Below are 9,367 nucleotides of genomic sequence, written 5' to 3' on the forward strand. Positions count from 1 at the left end.
AATAAAGCTATGCAAATGCAACCTACAAAAACTTTTACCTGACAACAGTCAGAATGCTCATAAGCAAAAATCTCTAAACAATAAATACTCAAGGGGTTTTAGAGACCTGTGTGCCCTCTAGCTGCTGGTGGGATGTCAACTGGGAACAGCCAATAGTGAGAACAGAAAGGAGGTGGGTTTAAAGGTAAAAATTGAGCCACCATATGATCTGGTAGGCCCATTACGGGCCCTATCACCTGAGAAGACCAGAATCAAAAGAAACAGGTTGACAATCGTACACTGCAGCACTATTTACCCTAGCCAAGACTTGGAACAACCAAAATTTCCATCAACAGATGAATGCACAAAGAAGAAGTGGTCCACGTACACAAAGGAATATTACTCCGATAAAAAATATAAATTAAATATAAAAAAACAAACCTAAGTCAAGGAGACATAAGCTTTGGAGGTGTATCCGTGCACAATCCACTCGAATTTACAACCAAGGAACACTACTTCCAGGCAGGTACTTTTTCCCTCGTAACCAGTGGGGAATGTAGAAATCCTGCCGCCCTGTGGCCCTTTGCCGCAACAGCAGTTTTAAAACCTGTGCTAAAGGACACTTCATATTCCCAAGGACTGCAGGGCTGTAAATGACACCTGCCAACAAAATGTGTTGAGGGAGGTAATGGCCAAAAGAATTCAAAATATGGCACATGCTTCAAGAAACCATTTGAATAGGTAAGCTGTACTCACTCTTTAAAAAACAACAAAAAAGTACATGGCTATAAGCTCAATATAAGGAATTATAAGACATATGCAAATCCAGCCACAAAAAGGTATCAGCTCACACCGGTCAGAATGACCATCAGCAAAAAAATACAAACAATAAATCCTGAAGGGGTTGTGGCGAAATTCATACCCTCAACTATAAGTGGCTCGTAAACTGGTAAGTGCCACTAATGAAAACAGAATGGAGCTGCCTTTAAAAGGTAAACATTGAGGTACCATATGACCCTGCAAGCCCACTCCTTGGCCTATAACCTAGGGAGACAGAAATATAAAGACACAGGCAGGCAAAACTGCACTTCGGCAGTATTTTAAAATAGCCAAGACATGGAAAAAACCAAAAAGTCCATCAAGAGACGAATGGACACAGAAGAACTGGTATGGGTACACATGGAATATTAGTCACGAAAAAAAAAAATGAAACAATGCCGTTTGCGGAACCATAGATGAGTCTGGAGGTAATCACACAACTTGCAGTAAGTCAGAAGGCGAAAGACACATACCCTATTATATCAATTATAGGTGTTACCTAAAAATTGATACCAATGAAGGTATTTCCACAGAGAAAGGCAATCACAGATTTCTTAAACAAACTTTTGGATAACCAACTGGAAAGTTGTGAAGATTGGCTACATTAGGATCTTGGGGTTAACAGAGATATACAAACACAGGTGAAATATACAATCACCAAAGACCTACGGAATTCCAAGAGAAGACTACTCAACACTGTGTCATAACCTACATTGGGTAGGGATCCGAAGATGAACAGATATATGTATATGTGTAGGAAAACCACATCTTGCACACCTAGAACAAACAAAACATTGTAATCAAATTTGCTGTGATAACAAATAAAATTTAAATTAAGAAAACGGACAAGACGTAATGAGACAAACGTATGGGGGTTTTTCCTGGCACATTCCATTCTAATTTACAACCTAGGAACAGGACTTCCAGGAAGGCTCTGTTGCCCTAGTAACCAGATTTGGGCATGGAGAAATGCTGCAGCCTTGTGACCGTATCCTGCAACAGCAGCTGTTAACCCAGGGATAATGGTCACTTAATATTCACAATAATTGCAGACCCGTAAATGACACCTGCCATCAAAAAAAATCCTGGGATCGAAAATAGACCGAGAAATTCTCAAAACAGGGCAACATTTCAACACGACAATTTCAAAAGGTATATTTTACTCACACTTTTTTTCTTTTGTTTTTAAACAACACCACCAAAAAAGGCGTGGCAGAACGCTCAACATTAGGAATTATTAAAGACATGCAAATCCAGCCTACAAAAATGTATCCGAATGACCATCAGCAAAAACTCTGCACACAATAAATGCCAAAGGGGCTGTGGAGAATTGCGTACCCTCAGCTCTAAGTGGGATGTAAACTGGTAAGAGCCATCAATGAAAACAGAATGGAGGAGCCTTCACAAGGTAAACATTGAGCTACGATTCAATCCAGCAGGCCCACTGCTGGGCCTATCACCTGAGAAGACGAGAATCAAAAAGACACAGGCTAGCAATCCTGCCTTGCAGCAATATTTACCACAGCCAAGACTTGGAAGCAACCAAAATGTCCATCAACAGATGAATGCACAAAGAAGAAGTGGTCCATATACACAATGGAATATTACTCTGAGGAAAAATATAAATTAAATTTTATAAACAAACATAAGGAAGGAGACATAAGCTTTTGGAGGTTTCTCCGGGCACATTCCACTCTAATGTAAAACCGAGAAACACAACTTTCAGGAAGATTCTGTTTCCCTAGTAACCAGAGTGTGTAATGTAGAAATGCTACCGCCCTGTGGCTGTTACCCACAACAGCAGCTTTAAAAGCTGTGCTAATGCTCACTTCATATTCACAAGAACCGCGGGGCGGCAAATGACACCTGCCGTCTAAATGTCTTTTTTTTGGTTTGTTTTAATGTCTTGAGGGAGGTAATCGCCAAAAAAATTCAAAATGTGGCACATACTACATGAAAACAATTTGAATATGTAAGTTTTACTCTTTAAAAAGAAAGAAAAAGCATATGGCTAATATCTCAATATAAGGAATTATTAGACGCATGCAAATTCAACCACAAAAAGGTATCAGCGCATTCCAGTGAGAATGACCATCAGCAAAACAACTACAAACAATAAATGCCGAAGGGGTTGTGGAGAAATGCATACTCTCAGCTTTAAGTGGGATGTAAACTGGTAACAGCCACTAATAAAAACAGAAACAGGTGTCTTTAAAAGGTAAATTTTGAGCTACCATATGATTCAGCGGGCCCAATCCTGGGCCTATGATCTAGGAAGACAGAATTGAATGACACAGGCAGGCAATAGTGCACTGTAGCAGTATTACAACAGACAAGACATGAAAACAACCAAAAAGTCCTTCAAAAGATGAATGGCCAAAGAAGAACTGGTACATGTACAGATGGAATATTAGCCAAGGAAAAAACGGAAACAACATCGTTTGCAGCACCATAGATGAGTCTACAGGTACTCACACAACTTGAAGTAACCCAGAAAGCGAAAGACACATATCCTATGGTATCACTTATAGGTGTTACCTAAAAATTGACACCCTTGAAGATATTTCCACGAAGAAAGGCAATCACAGATTCATTAAAGAAACTTATGCTTAACCAAATGAAAAGGTGTGAGGATTGGATACATTAGAATACTGGGCTTAACAGAGATATACAAACACACGTGAAACATATAATCGCCAAAGACCTACGGAATTCCAAGAGAAGACTACTCAACACTCTGTCGTAACCTACAGGGGAAATGGATCCGAAGATAAATAGATATATGTATAAAAGAACCACATCTTCCACACCTAGAGCAAATGAAACATTGTAATCAGATTTGTTGTTACAAAAACTAAAAATAAACATTAAATTAAAAAAATGAACAAGAAGTAATGAGACATAAACTTATGGGGGTTTTAACTGGCACATTCCATTCTACTTTACAACCTAGGAACCCTGCTTCCAGGAAGGTCCTGAACACTCTGTATTAATTTATATGGGAAGAGGACCTGTACACAAATATATATATATAATGTTCAAATGAACTAGATTGTGTACACCTAGAATAAATAATATTCTAATCATTACCCTGATTAAAAAAATTAAAACAACAAAGAAGATGTACTCAGACATAAATTGATGGGGTTTTTTCCTTGCACATTCCATTCTAATTTACAACCTAGGAACACGACCTCCAGGAAAGCTCTGCTGCCCTAGTAGTCCAGTTTGGGAATGGAGAAACGCTGCTGCTGCCGTGTGGCCGTTTCCCACAACAGCAGCTTTCAACCCAGTGTAATGGTCACTAAATAGAAACAACAATTGCAAGCCTGTAAGTGACACACGCCCTCAAAAAAAAAAATCCTGGCGTCGAAAATCGACCAAAAAATTCAAGAGAGGGCAAGGTTTCAAGAAGACAATTTCAAGAGGTATATTTAACTCACATTTTCTCTTTTCTTTTTTTTCTTTTTGTTTAACAAAAAAGACCATGGGAGAAGCTCACCATCAGGAACGAATAAAGACACGCAAATCCAATCTACAAAAACTTTTACCAGACCACAGTCAGAATGATCATCAGCAAAAAATCTCTAAACAATAAATAATCAAGGGGTTTTAGAGAACTGAGTACCCTCTAGCTGCTGGTGGGATGTCAAATGGTAACAGTCAGTAGTGAGAAAAGAAAGGAGGTGCGTTTAAAGGTAAAAATTGAGCTCCCATATGATCTGGTGGGCCCATTACGGGCCCTATCACCTGAGAAGACCAGAATCAAAAGACACAGGCTGACAATCCTACACTGCAGCACTATTTCCCCTAGGCAAGACTTGGAACAACCAAAATGTCCATCAGCAGATGAATCCACAAGGAAGAAGCGGTCCATGTACACACAGGAATAACATTCCGATTAAAAAATATAAATTAAATATAAAAAACAAACCTAAGGAAGGAGACATAAGCTTTGGGGGTGTATCCGTGCACAATCCACTCTAATTTACAACCAAGGAACACTACTTCATAAAGGTACTGTTTCCCTAGTAACCAGAGTGGGGAATGTAGAAATGCTGCCGCCCTGTGGCCGTGTGCCGCAACAGCAGCTTTAAAACCTATGCTAAAGGTCACTTCATATTCAAAAGGACTGCAGGGCCATAAATGACACCTGCCAACAAAATGGGTTGAGGGAGGTAATGGCCAAAATATTCAAAATATGGCACCTACTTCAACAAATCATTTGAAGAGGTAAGCTGGACTCACTCTTTAAAACACAAAAAGTATAAGTACATGCCTATAAGCTCAATATAAGGAATTATAAGACATATGCAAATCCAGCCACAAAAAGGTATCAGCTCACATGGGTCAGAATGACCATCATCAAAAATTCTGCAAACCATAAATGCTGAAGGGGCTGTGGAGAAATGCGTACCCTCATCTTTGACTGGGACTAAACTGGTAAGAGAAAATCACGTAAACCGAATGGAGGTGCCTTTAACAGGTACACATTGAGGTACCATAGGATTCAGCAGGCACACTCCTGGGCATGTGACCTAAGAAGACAGAATTAGAGAGACACAGGCAGGCAAAACTGCACTGCAGCATTATTGCAATAGCCAAGACATGGAAGCTAGCAAAAACTCCATCAACAGATGAATGGAAAAGAAGAACTGGTATATGTACAGGTGCAATATTAGCCCAGGAAAAAAATGGAACAATGCCGGCTGCAGCACCATAGATGAGTCCAGAGGTAATCACAACTTGAAGTAAGTCAGAAAGCGAAGGACACATATCCTATGATATCACTTATTGGTGTTACCTAAAAACGGATACCAATGAAGATTTTTCAGAGAGGAAGGCAATCATACATTCAATCAACAAACGCATGGTTAACCAAATGGAAAAGTGTGAGGACTGGATAAATTAGGATATTGGGATAAACAGAGATATACCAACACACGTGAAATATATAAGCACCAAAGACCTACGGAACACCGAGAGAAGACTACTCAACATTGTGTCATAACCCACATGGGAAATGGATCTGAAGATGAATAGATATATGTATATGTGTAAAACAATGACACCTTGCACACCTAGCAGAAACAAAACATTGTAATCAAATTTGCGGTGATAACAAATAAAAATTAAATTAAGAAAGCCAACAAGAAGTAATGAGACATAAACTTATGGAGGTTTTCGCTGGCACATTCCATTCTAATTTACAAGTTGGAACGTTACACCCAGGAAGGCTCTTTGGCCCTAGTTAACCAGATTTGGGAAGGGAGAACTGCCACAGCCTTGTGACCGTCTCCTGCAAAAGCAGATTTAAACACAGTGCTAAGGGTCACTTAATATTCACAAGAATTGCAGCTCTGTAAATGACACCTGCCCTCAAAAAATATCCTGGGTTCAAATATCGATGAAAAAATTCAAAAGAGGGCAACCTTTCAGGAAGACAATTTCAAGAGGCATATTTAACTTATATATTTTTTTTGGTTCTATTTTTTGTTTGTTTGTTTAACCATAAAGGCCATGGAAAAAGCTCAACGTCAGGAATTAATAAAGCTATGCAAATGCAACCTACAAAAACTTTTACCTGACAACAGTCAGAATGCTCATAAGCAAAAATCTCTAAACAATAAATACTCAAGGGGTTTTAGAGACCTGTGTGCCCTCTAGCTGCTGGTGGGATGTCAACTGGGAACAGCCAATAGTGAGAACAGAAAGGAGGTGGGTTTAAAGGTAAAAATTGAGCCACCATATGATCTGGTAGGCCCATTACGGGCCCTATCACCTGAGAAGACCAGAATCAAAAGAAACAGGTTGACAATCGTACACTGCAGCACTATTTACCCTAGCCAAGACTTGGAACAACCAAAATTTCCATCAACAGATGAATGCACAAAGAAGAAGTGGTCCACGTACACAAAGGAATATTACTCCGATAAAAAATATAAATTAAATATAAAAAAACAAACCTAAGTCAAGGAGACATAAGCTTTGGAGGTGTATCCGTGCACAATCCACTCGAATTTACAACCAAGGAACACTACTTCCAGGCAGGTACTTTTTCCCTCGTAACCAGTGGGGAATGTAGAAATCCTGCCGCCCTGTGGCCCTTTGCCGCAACAGCAGTTTTAAAACCTGTGCTAAAGGACACTTCATATTCCCAAGGACTGCAGGGCTGTAAATGACACCTGCCAACAAAATGTGTTGAGGGAGGTAATGGCCAAAAGAATTCAAAATATGGCACATGCTTCAAGAAACCATTTGAATAGGTAAGCTGTACTCACTCTTTAAAAAACAACAAAAAAGTACATGGCTATAAGCTCAATATAAGGAATTATAAGACATATGCAAATCCAGCCACAAAAAGGTATCAGCTCACACCGGTCAGAATGACCATCAGCAAAAAAATACAAACAATAAATCCTGAAGGGGTTGTGGCGAAATTCATACCCTCAACTTTAAGTGGCTCGTAAACTGGTAAGTGCCACTAATGAAAACAGAATGGAGCTGCCTTTAAAAGGTAAACATTGAGGTACCATATGACCCTGCAAGCCCACTCCTTGGCCTATAACCTAGGGAGACAGAAATATAAAGACACAGGCAGGCAAAACTGCACTTCGGCAGTATTTTAAAATAGCCAAGACATGGAAAAAACCAAAAAGTCCATCAAGAGACGAATGGACACAGAAGAACTGGTATGGGTACACATGGAATATTAGTCACGAAAAAAAAAAATGAAACAATGCCGTTTGCGGAACCATAGATGAGTCTGGAGGTAATCACACAACTTGCAGTAAGTCAGAAGGCGAAAGACACATACCCTATTATATCAATTATAGGTGTTACCTAAAAATTGATACCAATGAAGGTATTTCCACAGAGAAAGGCAATCACAGATTTCTTAAACAAACTTTTGGATAACCAACTGGAAAGTTGTGAAGATTGGCTACATTAGGATCTTGGGGTTAACAGAGATATACAAACACAGGTGAAATATACAATCACCAAAGACCTACGGAATTCCAAGAGAAGACTACTCAACACTGTGTCATAACCTACATTGGGTAGGGATCCGAAGATGAACAGATATATGTATATGTGTAGGAAAACCACATCTTGCACACCTAGAACAAACAAAACATTGTAATCAAATTTGCTGTGATAACAAATAAAATTTAAATTAAGAAAACGGACAAGACGTAATGAGACAAACGTATGGGGGTTTTTCCTGGCACATTCCATTCTAATTTACAACCTAGGAACAGGACTTCCAGGAAGGCTCTGTTGCCCTAGTAACCAGATTTGGGCATGGAGAAATGCTGCAGCCTTGTGACCGTATCCTGCAACAGCAGCTGTTAACCCAGGGATAATGGTCACTTAATATTCACAATAATTGCAGACCCGTAAATGACACCTGCCATCAAAAAAAATCCTGGGATCGAAAATAGACCAAGAAATTCTCAAAACAGGGCAACATTTCAACACGACAATTTCAAAAGGTATATTTTACTCACACTTTTTTTCTTTTGTTTTTAAACAACACCACCAAAAAAGGCGTGGCAGAACGCTCAACATTAGGAATTATTAAAGACATGCAAATCCAGCCTACAAAAATGTATCCGAATGACCATCAGCAAAAACTCTGCACACAATAAATGCCAAAGGGGTTGTGGAGAATTGCGTACCCTCAGCTCTAAGTGGGATGTAAACTGGTAAGAGCCATCAATGAAAACAGAATGGAGGAGCCTTCACAAGGTAAACATTGAGCTACGATTCAATCCAGCAGGCCCACTGCTGGGCCTATCACCTGAGAAGACGAGAATCAAAAAGACACAGGCTAGCAATCCTGCCTTGCAGCAATATTTACCACAGCCAAGACTTGGGAGCAACCAAAATGTCCATCAACAGATGAATGCACAAAGAAGAAGTGGTCCATATACACAATGGAATATTACTCTGAGGAAAAATATAAATTAAATTTTATAAACAAACATAAGGAAGGAGACATAAGCTTTTGGAGGTTTCTCCGGGCACATTCCACTCTAATGTAAAACCGAGAAACACAACTTTCAGGAAGATTCTGTTTCCCTAGTAACCAGAGTGTGTAATGTAGAAATGCTACCGCCCTGTGGCTGTTACCCACAACAGCAGCTTTAAAAGCTGTGCTAATGCTCACTTCATATTCACAAGAACCGCGGGGCGGCAAATGACACCTGCCGTCTAAATGTCTTTTTTTTTGTTTGTTTTAATGTCTTGAGGGAGGTAATCGCCAAAAAAATTCAAAATGTGGCACATACTACATGAAAACAATTTGAATATGTAAGTTTTACTCTTTAAAAAGAAAGAAAAAGCATATGGCTAATATCTCAATATAAGGAATTATTAGACGCATGCAAATTCAACCACAAAAAGGTATCAGCGCATTCCAGTGAGAATGACCATCAGCAAAACAACTACAAACAATAAATGCCGAAGGGGTTGTGGAGAAATGCATACTCTCCACTTTAAGTGGGATGTAAACTGGTAACAGCCACTAATAAAAACAGAAACAGGTGTCTTTAAAAGGTAAATT

The sequence above is a fragment of the Eschrichtius robustus genome, chromosome 1 (genome assembly GCF_028021215.1).
Source record: "Eschrichtius robustus isolate mEscRob2 chromosome 1, mEscRob2.pri, whole genome shotgun sequence".
Classification (NCBI taxonomy): domain Eukaryota; kingdom Metazoa; phylum Chordata; class Mammalia; order Artiodactyla; family Eschrichtiidae; genus Eschrichtius; species Eschrichtius robustus.